The sequence below is a fragment of the Lygodium microphyllum genome, chromosome 1, assembly GCF_053477565.2.
Source record: "Lygodium microphyllum isolate KBCC chromosome 1, Lygodium_microphyllum_v1.1.10, whole genome shotgun sequence".
Classification (NCBI taxonomy): domain Eukaryota; kingdom Viridiplantae; phylum Streptophyta; class Polypodiopsida; order Schizaeales; family Lygodiaceae; genus Lygodium; species Lygodium microphyllum.
Window position 1 is genome coordinate 111779682 of NC_141135.1, and position 11434 is coordinate 111791115.

The following is an 11434-nucleotide window of genomic DNA, read 5'->3' on the forward strand; positions in this document are numbered from 1 at the left end:
AAGAAGTAAAATAAAAAAAACCTTTCAATGAGACAATATTGAACGATTGGGATCACAGCAATAAGGCTATGCATTTCATTACTTTAGTAAAACAAGTGCGCAATCGCATTCACTGGAGCATTACCCTCGTAGAAAGAGCTCTCTCAAGATCTTGATTCTCTAGGAAAAGAAAGTTTAGACAATAATGTGAACTTAAGTTGAACTAGATCAGCTCTTAACAAGTTTATAAGTGGACCACTTGAGTTAACTAAATGTAACTTTTTGAAGAAGAATGACCTTATCATCATACCATTGCAATATCATATCCCTTAAGAGGCAACTATAACAGCCAAGCATATTAGTAAGAGAGTTTTGAGGACATTAACACTATCTGAGAAGATAGTTGACATTTATGTTTAGAAAAAAAAATTAAGTGGGCAAATGTGCATGAAACTTGAGATTGAATGTAAAAATGCAAAAAATCCATTCACAAAATGGTTTCAACAGAGGACACTAAATAGGTAAACTATTCTTGATGTTTAAAGTTGAGGAAATCATACCATTCCATATAAACGTTTCGTTCTTAAGCATGGCTAATGTTGATAATTTCTCATTTAGAGGCATGTTGTGCTTGTCTTGCTTTTGGTCGGATCAACATCAAATGTAGTTGTATCAAAAAGCATAAAGCAGGCAATCTTGCCTTTATGGCCTATTTTCCATGTGGAATCATGTAGTTAGATAGGGTTTTCTTGGGTGTATGCATTCTCATTGTGCATTATCAATAGCATTGAAAATGTAATCTCGCATGATTGCATTGCAAAACATAAGTGCTCACATAACATGTTGTGCATACTTGACTCAAAACAAAGAATATGGCTAAACATGTGCGTGAAATGGCCCTACTTGTAAATAAGCCTTTAATTTCTTATAATGGTAATTTTATTCACTAAATTGAAACTTCGAAGATTGTTAGCTTTGCTTAGCAACCTTGCTACTTCCAAATATTGCAACGTTTTTGGATTATGTGAGTACCATTAATAGATCAAGTGGAGAGAGGAGACTAGTTAACCAAAGTTGAGGTAGATGATACTTTTATAGGTGCTTATCATTTTGGAGGTGTCCTTGTTCTAGGTTGGTTTGGTTTCGGGTCTATTACGAAATTGGATTATTGGGCAAACATTTTTTCAAGAGAAATTTCTCAAGTTCATTGCATTTATTCAATGTGGCGATTAGTGACAAACATTAAAACCCTTCTATACTAATTGAGCTTCTTTTTAATTAGTACAAATGGTATTTATTGAGTCACTTAGTTACATTATGGGCTGTCCAAGCTCAAAATCTGATGTATGTTGCCCAATCATGCCTCAAGTGTATTAATGTCCAATACAAATTGAAGGTGTCATCATGCTACTTCAAACTAATTAAGAATTCTCTTATGGACCTATAATTTAGATATCATACATTTTTAAAGAGAAATTAGAGAGTTTGAAGGTGTTGTAACTTAGAATATTATAACTTGTAGCAAAATATATGTCATATTAGACATGTTCTTCAAAATTCTGATAGTTTCAAAGTTAGGCATGTTACATATTTGGTTTGTCCATGGGCAATGGAGGCAAAATGAAGGGGCATGTAGCCAAGTGGTGGCCAATGATTCAAGTCGATTTTTTGGGATATAGATTGTTTAGGGTGGGAAACATCCCCCACTTAGGGCAGAAGTTCAATGCCCATATTACTTTTTTCTTAGTAAAGGAACTATTTTGACTCAATTAACCTCATTTATAGAGGAACATCAACATCAACAATATAGATAATCTAGATAACTATAGCCTTTTAATTTAGATAGAAATCCAGTGTTGATTAGAATAAATAGATTTGTCAAATTTAAGTGAGCTCTTTGATCATTCTAGGCTTCATCAAATCTTCCTTCCTAGCGGTGGCAATTTTCTTAGTAAAGTATTGTATGACCCAATAAAAAGTTTGATAGTAGTGTAAAACAAGATAGGTAGACCTTTTGAATGTCAAAAATTCTATTTGACAAACTTATTTCAATATTTTTAATGGGTGATGAGCTGTGTTAGGCCTATGATTTGATATAGATTTGGATGTATAGTTTTTTGGCCCTAGTAAGGAGAAAATTGTTTCCTACCCATATTTGGTAAGAAAAATTTACTTATGCTTAATATTAGCTTTCCTTTATTGCATGTGTTTGGTAAAACCCTCTAAAAGCTAAAACTTTGTAATTTTAATCTTAACCTAATGCTTAATAGTTCAAAAAGCTACTTGTATCCAACAATAGCACTTAACTTGATGTACTAAATTTTCTAGCTTTAACTCTAGCTAGTTACATATGCCTTCTACTCCATTATAAAAACCTATTTCATTTCTACACTATTAAAAAGATCACAAATATAACTAGAATAGTATAAGAATTGTATTTTGCATGTTGGAATTCAAGCATTTATCTTTTAACTAGTCTAGTCTTAGAATTATACAACTTAAAATGAAATGGAATTTATCTCCTAGTTTGTACTAGTATTAAATTTGACTAACTAAGCTTACTTATATGTTATAGCATCTTTTTAGAATTAGGACATTTCCCTACAATACCAAAGGCAACATTGGTTGCTTATTAATACAAAATTAGTGAAGAAAATATTGAAGATGTAAGATATAGGATATGAGGTTAAATCCATCATTTGAACACCACCAACTTCATAGTAGACACATAAACTTAAGACAACAATAAGGATTAAGGAAAATACTCTTGAAGAACCAACTTAGGATGCTACCACTTGTTAAGGGCAATAAGATAAACATACAACTTCTAACAACAAACAATTAAGCAAGGTTATTCCTTAAAACTCGAGCTCCTTACTAGAGCGAAATGTCAAATTATCGAAAGAGATCTAGTTTTAGCATAGAAAAGTTCTAGCCAAGTAGATGAGATGGTTGTCTTATGCAAATTGACAAAACTATAAAGCTTCTTGTACGAGGCTATGATCTTCTAAACAAACTTATGGAGGGATAGTGTACTCCCTAGTTCTAGTAGTGGTACCTTTCTAAATAGCACATGCGCACAACCAAAAGAAACCAAGGTGTTTGAAGACACCTTGAAAACAAGAAAGATCACATATCAAAACTACATTAGAGGTAGAAATAGAGGAAATGTGAAGTAGCTTGTGGGCTTATCAATTTTTATTTAATTGTATGTAGCACTTACACATTGATGTGTTGATAGTAGATGATAGGAACATGTGATGAATTTGTAGGAGAGAACAATTGGAGGCCTTTGAAGGAAATAAATTGAATGTATCTTGATTACTTCAAAGCAACATCATGGCTAGGAGGGCACGAACCTCAAACCACTTCCTCCATTAACCAAACCATTATGGCATTTTATCATCATGCCATTCAAGGAAGAAGCCATCAAGACGCAACCCTAAAAAAACATGAAACACAAAGTACCTTGACAACCCACCTTACCCAACTTTGAATTTCTTCAAGAAGAGTCACTCAATGCTTCTTTAAGAAGAGTTACTCAATGCTTCTTCGACAAGAGTCACTTGATGCTTCTTCAAAAAGAGTCATTTGATGCTTCTTCAATTAGCTTTGAGACCTTCATTGATAACATTCATAGTGAGATCTTTTGATGGGCATATCTAAATCAAGCATGCTATGGGTCAAAAGAAAGCTCATTGGACATAATTTTGACCCATATAAGTATTGCTCCTTTGTAATCAAATGAGAATTAAAATTGAATTAAAATAGTAAGCTATTTGCAAGTTGCTTGAAGAGAATAATATGGCTAAAATGACTAGTTTTCAACCAAATAAACCTTTGAAAGAAAATTTTATTGACCCCAATATGGATGCTAGTTTGATGAAGGTGCAAAATCCATCCCAAAACTACCGTCATAATAATGATCCAAAGTAAGAAAACTATCATCAAACTGATAATCTTGACCACTCGAGTCAAATGGGTAGGAAGAAAGATCCCCATAATCACAACCATAATGCTATACATCATCTATCACCTCATAACCATCATAAATCTCATGTATACCCTTATCATTAGCATACCAATCATAATAGTCATTATTAAAGTCTTCATAATATCATATGCATACTGCTCTTCTTGTGGTTTGTGTAGATGGTGAGTGTGAGAGCTGATGCATATCCTTAACTAATCCATCGTAAGCATAATCAAAGACTTCATATTCCTCATTTTCAACATACTCATGTCCTTTCATAAATGGTTCATAAAGTTGCTCAATTACTAAGTGATCTTCATGTGCATTGTCTTCCTCTAGGTAATCCTCATATACATTGTCTTCTTCTAGGTGATCCTCTTGCAAGTCATCTTGGTCTTCTTGTTGTTAATATTCTTGTTCTTCATCTTGCTCATTGGTCTCTTCTTGTTCTTCCTCTTGCCCATCATATTTCCCATTGTCCACTTCAGCATCATCATTACCTTGAAAAAACAAAGAATTCAACATTGCATTTGGTTGATTCCCATTAACGTGCTGTCCAAGCTCAATAAAATAATCCTCTTCATCATGACATTGTACAAAGTATACATGTTGCCCATGATTTAATTCTTCACATTTAGACATGTGACCAGCATCATAATGATTCAAAGAAATAACCACATATTGTAGAGTAGGCTGAATTTTACCCTTTTGATTGTACCAAGCGGCAATCAATGCAAGCATTTTCTTTTTCAATTCAACAAGCTTTAGCAAAATATTTTTTGCCATCTCCACACAAGTATGAAGATCCTCATGGTAGATACAAAGGCGAATCAATACGAAAGTAGGACTATTATCTTGGTAGAACCTTTCCTAAGAAGTTTGACCAATGAGTTTATACCTACATCCATGATTTCCCATGCTAACAATCCTTCCCAACAAAGCCCATGATTGTTTCTTAATCAATGGAGGCGTACAAATTAGCATCAATCTTTGCAATGAGAGTGGAAAGCAATACCAATATATATTCTAATTATTGCTGAGATGACTGATTAAGCAATGATAGAAGTAAATGTAATACATTCATGTCTTGAAACGATTGTAAAAGAGTAGTACCACTGCTACAAAAATACTTCAATGATGCCAATAAATTAGCTTACACCTCTGTTTTCTCCATGGTTAGCAGTCTCACCAACTTTATTTTGGCTTACACATTACATATACGTCCTTGTTTAATCATAAGTCATGAATACTCACATGCTTAATCAAACTCACATCTACCACCTCTATTGCCGTTAGAGTCATCATAAGTCATGAATGCATGTGCCAATGTACCCATTATGTCTACTGAAGGAGAATCCATCATATTAGAACCAATATATTTGATAAGATTCATAATACTCTATTTCCCTACCTGTGGAAAGTGCTGTCCTATAGTACCTACGATTATTAAATCAGGCCATAACTTTTGATTGAAAGCTATGATCGATAAACTTCTCGATTCAAATCAAAGCTAATATTTTCCTCTTCCAAGGAAGCACTTAATATTACAATTTTTATTAGGTGAAAAAAGTATAGAATAACCCAAAGTTGGCTGACTGAAACTGTCTAGAACCTGTAAGAAGTCTATAGATCCAAATTTGACCCTGTTTAATCGTGTAGACTCATCGATAGAGCTGAGGGCACTCTGTAGGATGCCAAGATACCAATTTATGATTTTATCTATGGAAAGCAATCAAAGCCTTGTACCACCCATCTTATGATTGTAATTAGTGAGTAATGTCTTGAAATCACTATGTGGATTGAATCATTGCCAAGATGAATCAACCATTGCTAACATGAACATTTGCATTGCCAACATGATCATTCTCATTATCAACATGAGCATCACCCTACCACCACTTCCAATGTAAGCAAGACATTACATCATAAGCATTGACATAGCTATGAACCCACAGCCATGAGCATATCAACATAAGCATTTGAGTGTCTTCATAAATAATTCCAAGCCATCACAAGCATGTCACTAGCATAATCAAGCAATGTCCTATCATCCAAGAGCTCACTTGGAAAAGAATAATGACTTCTTAGCTTATTGCCATCAAAAGCCCACAAAATTTGCTTCTAGATTAAACTCCATAGCTCCATGATTTTCAAATCTTTCTAAGGTTGAAAAGCCTTGCTTAGAGAAATACAATGGAGTCGTTGAACTGGTAGCTATGGTTGGATCTAATCATTGAGCATTGAATATTAGAGAATGCCTCCTGATACAACAATTGTTGTTGAAGAAGAAAGTATTTGATGCTGCCCTATTTGATCCAACAAGAGAAGCTCTATGTTGCTTCAATGGAAGAAGACTAATCTTCAATCTTCAATGCATGAGCTCCAATGTCGGTAATGAACTATGTAAAATCCTTGGAATGGAAAGAATTCAGCTATCCTTATGCTTTAGAAACAAAGAATTTTATGTTCAGGGTAAAGGCGCCTCCGCCTAGCTGCCCGTGTATTACTACACTGACAGTACCCGCCATTGTACATTGCAGGTGGCGGGCGCCCGTCACAGTCACTTATTCTTTATTCTTTTAGTGACAGTTTGAATAAAGGAAGGCCCGGCCACACATTGTGGTTGTTGGAGTTCCCATTTCATGTCTCTCTCTTTCTTGCTCTTGCTCTCCCACCATAGCTCTCGTGTGCAAGCTTCGATCCTTCTCACCTTTCAATTGGTATCAGAGCTCGGCTTCCTGACTCTTGATCTTGGCTTGTGGCATTCTCAGCTTCTGCTATTTGATGCCCGGTTGGTCCTGGTTGATGCCTATTGATTCGGGGATGCATGCCTATTGATTTACCACCATTTTGGAGCTGATTTTGACGCTGAAATATTCAGTTTTGCACAGTGAATCATTGCTGTAATACAATGGGCTGAAGCTATTTAACTCATGCTTGGTGATGCCTATGCTATTCGGGCTATGTTTTGGGCATACATAGTGATGTATTGACATTTGGGGACCGACTTTGAGCTTGGCTTACACTCTGGATCATTGATTGAGCTTGAGCTCAGCTTCGGAAAGCATTTGGATGCTACGTCTTTGATGCAAGATGGCATGCTTTGGTCTATGCTTGACCGCCTTGACCGCCATTACGGGTTATGCCACCTATGCATGCTAGTTACATTGTTTGGAGCCTATTGCTATTGGAGCTTTGTCTTGGCTTGACTTTGGATTCCCGGAGCTTACTTGGGCTATTTATTGGCTTGCCAAAGTTTATTTTGGGATGTACTTGATGTCTATGGATGGTACATATTGATGCTCTACCGCCTACATTTTCGAGATGTATAATTGGTGCTTGATCTTGGACACTTGTCATTGATGCTTCTACATGCTTTGTTCAAGCTTTGTTGCTTGATATTTATGGCTTTTGTGCCAGTGGGAGCGTCTTTGGATGCTTGACAGATAGTGAGCAGGCGGTCTATGCTATTTCAGCTTTTGAGACTATTTGGGATTTCTTACCCTTTGGGATAATGCATGGTTCATATGTCTTGGTTCCTTCCGATGCTTATGAGCTGACTCTTTGACTTGGGTCCCTTTCCTTATGAGTTGACACCTACTTGTGTCAAGTCTTGGTAGTGACAGACACACTTTACTCCGTTGACTAGGGGTGTACCTACTCACTGGTAGATATTTCATGACATGTTTGGGTGTTGGATTCATGCTTATCGACTGTCATATGCCTATGTTATGCCCGCATGATGTTGGTTATGGTCTTGGTAGTATATGATTGAATTTACTGAAATCTGTCATTTATTACATCAAGCTAAAATCTACAGATTTTGAGTACTTCTATGAGGGTAATGCTTACTATTTGATGTTATCTTGGTCATATTTGGTGGACAGGTGCTTCTCTTGGTGAAATCCACCCTTTCAGCCAGTTTTAGTAGTGGTTTTAGTGCATTTTTTGCTAATTACAACAACTTGCAATTTTACATTTTTTGCTTTGATTTGGGACAGTATGGCTGGTCATTTGAAAGACACAGCTCTCTTTAACATTGCCAAGTTGGATGTTACCAACTATGGGATTGGAAGTCTCAAATATGGCAGGTTTTGGTGTAGAAGTTGCATATTAAACCTTTGCATTTCAAAGGTGTCAAACATGAGGATATGGATGATGATGTTTGGATGGAAGTTGATGAGCTATGCAAGTCTACCATTATTTTGTCACTCTTAGAAGAGGTCCATCATAATGTTGTTGAAGATGAGAATTAGAGTGCATGGGATTTATGGGAGAAGAATCAGGAGCTCTATGCACAGCAGAGTCTTGCGTCTTTGGCACCTTGCCTGAATATGCACAAACAAGCTTGATGGGTTGAAAATCAAAGATGTTGAGAGTGCTTTATTGACTGAGGAAATGAACAGGAGAAACAATGATGCTTCCCGCTCTTCACATGCATTGACTGTTAGAGGTGGCAAACATGGTAGGCATGATAATGATCATAAGGGCAGGGACTCTCAAAAGTTTAGGTCCAAGTCACGTGGTCACAATAAGTCCCGTGGACGAAAGTTTGATCTTACCTGCCATTATTGTGGGAAAGTAGGACATATTAGGCTGCAATGCCATAAAATGCACGATGATAAGCGCAAGGAAAAGGGAAAAGAAAAAGTGCAGGAAAAGTCTTCTGAGCGCAGTATTGTACCTGCAGAGTTCAGTGTGAAGATAGAAGAGGTTAATGTCATGCATGCCATTGATTAAGATGACGATTACATCTTGCAGCTTCTTCATGCGATGCCTTACAGACTTCTAAGATACACTCTGTATGCGCAGTGCTGGCTCTTGGATTCGGGTGCGTCATTTCATGTGACACCCTGTAGAGATTGGTTTCATACCTATCGTACTATGTCTGGTTTTGTGCATCTTGGTGATGACAGGTCTCTTACATTGTGGGCATTGGAGATGTTAGGCTACAATTTCCTTCTGGCAGCTCTTTTGTTTTGCATGATTTACGCCATGTACCTGTGTTGACTCGTAGACTTATGTTAGCTGGATAGCTTGATGATGTAGGGTATTTTGTGTCTTTTGGAGACTTTGCATGAAAGATTACTCGTTGGCAGGCTTGTACTTGCAAGAGGTGCCAAGTCTGACAGTCTCTATCCATTACTTGTATCTGGAGCTACATTGGATCATGTTTTGTCTGTGGGTTCTATTCTCCATGTATCCCTTTGGCATGCTTGTTTGGGACATATGTCTCTTAAAGGAATGAAAATGCTTCGTGCTTTGCAGTATCTTCCGCCTTTTGACTCTTCGCATTTTGATTATTGTGATCATTGTTTGTATGGCAGGCAGATTAGAAATAGACATAAAAAGTCTAGTAAGAAATACATGGGTGAGCCCTTGGCTCTTGTGTACTCAGATATATGTGGGCCCATGCCCTGTTAGCCACTTGGTGGGGCAAAGTACTTTGTTACTTTCATAGATGATTACTCACGTAAGGTTTGGGCTTATCCCATAAAGAGAAAATCTGATGTCTTAGACACATTTTAGCATTGGCTTGGCAGAAAACCAGTTTGGGGAAAGGCTAAAATGCTTAAGATCAGATAATGGGGGTGAGTATGTATCATGTGCTTTTGAGCAGTTTTGTGATGAGCGGGGTATTAAGTGTTAGTTGACCGCCCCTTAGACCCCACCCCAGAATGGTACGGCTGAACACATGAATAGGACCATTCAGGAAAGGGTCCATAGCATGCTTAGCCAGGTTGGCTTACCACAGCACTTTTGGGCTGAGGCAGTTACTACTGCAGTGCATCTCATTAACAGGTCGCCTAGGAGTGGCATTGAATTTCAGGTTGCAGAGGAGGTATGGGCAGACAAACCCCCCTCTTATAATCATTTGCGTGTCTTTGGCTGTGAGGCATTTTGCCATGTGCCCAAGGACAAACGCAATAAGATGGATCCTAAGAGTGTCAAATGCATTTTCATTGGCTATGGAGATGCAGGAGAGATGGGTTACTGTCTATGGGATTCGCAGGTGCGGAAAGTGATCCGCAGTCATGATGTCATCTTTCATGAGGAAAAAATGCATATGCAGCCTGAAAAAGTGGTTGACGTATGTAGAGTTATCTTTCAGGAGGAGCCACCTGTTCTCGTTCAACCCGCTCCATGGCTAGCTAGACAGCGTGCAACATCACATGATGCTCATGGCCTAGATGTTAGACATGCTGATGTTAGACCGGATGTCGGTCAGGCAGTAGAGCCTGGCTTGAGGCATTCTACTAGAGATAGACAACCTCCTGAATGTTTTGCGCCCTCTATGGATTATGTACTGGTTTACAGATGTAGGAGAGCCTCTTACTTATAACGAGGCTATGCGCAGGGGTGATTGTCACTCTTGGGAGAGGGCTATGCAGTCTGAGCTTGACTCATTGCATAATAATAAGACTTGGGATTTGGTTTCCTTGCCTCAGGGTAAGAACGCTTTGCCATGGAAGTGGGTGTACAAGCTGAAAAGTACCCCTAGATATCCCAAGCCAGCATACAAGGCTCGATTGGTTGCTAAGGGTTTTAAGTAGGAGCATGGTGTTGACTTTGATGAAGTCTTTTCTCTTGTGGTCAAGATGACCGCCCTACGCTTAGTCTTGGCCTTGGTTGCACAACTTGACCTAGACTTGTACTAGATGGATGCCAAGATGGCTTTTCTACATGGGGACTTGCATGATGAGATTTACATGGAGCAGCCTAAGGGCTTTGCAGACCCTAGTAGGGAACACCTAGTGTGCAAACTAAAAAAGACTTTATATGGATTGAAGCAGGCACCTAGGGAATGGTACCATAATTTTGATGCGTTCATGCAGTCACAGGGCTATAGTCGCAGTGCTATTGATCCGTGCTTGTACACGAAGAAAGCCCGTGATGGTTCTTTACTGATTTTGGTACTCTATGTGGATGGCATGCTTCTAGCAGGGACAACTCATGAGGAGCTAGATGCTCTTAAGGGTCAGCTCAAGAAGAGATTTGAGATGAAAGATCTGGGGCATGCCTCTCATATACTTGGTATGCGCATTACATACGATAGATCTTAGGGACTACTCTATCTGTCACAAAGGGAGTGCATTCATAAAGTCCTTTAGGGCTTTCGCATGCAGGATGTTAAGCCTATTGGCTGTCCATTACCTTCTCATGTGAAGATTTCACAAGCTGATTGTCTGCAGACAGATGAGTAGAGGACCAAAATGGCCAAGATTCCCTATGCATCATCCGTGGGTAGTCTTATGTATGCCATGATAGCCACCCGTCTAGATATTGCTTTTGCAGTTGGGGTTGTGGCATGTTATATTGCTACACCTAGGAAGAAACATTGGGATGCCGTGAAGGGTATTACGAGGTACCTGAAGGGCACATCAGATATGTGTCTTTGTTATGGCAGCTAGGATACAAGAGTTGTGGGGTACACTGACTCTGATTATGCAAGACATGAAGATAGTAGGAAGTCCACTTCTG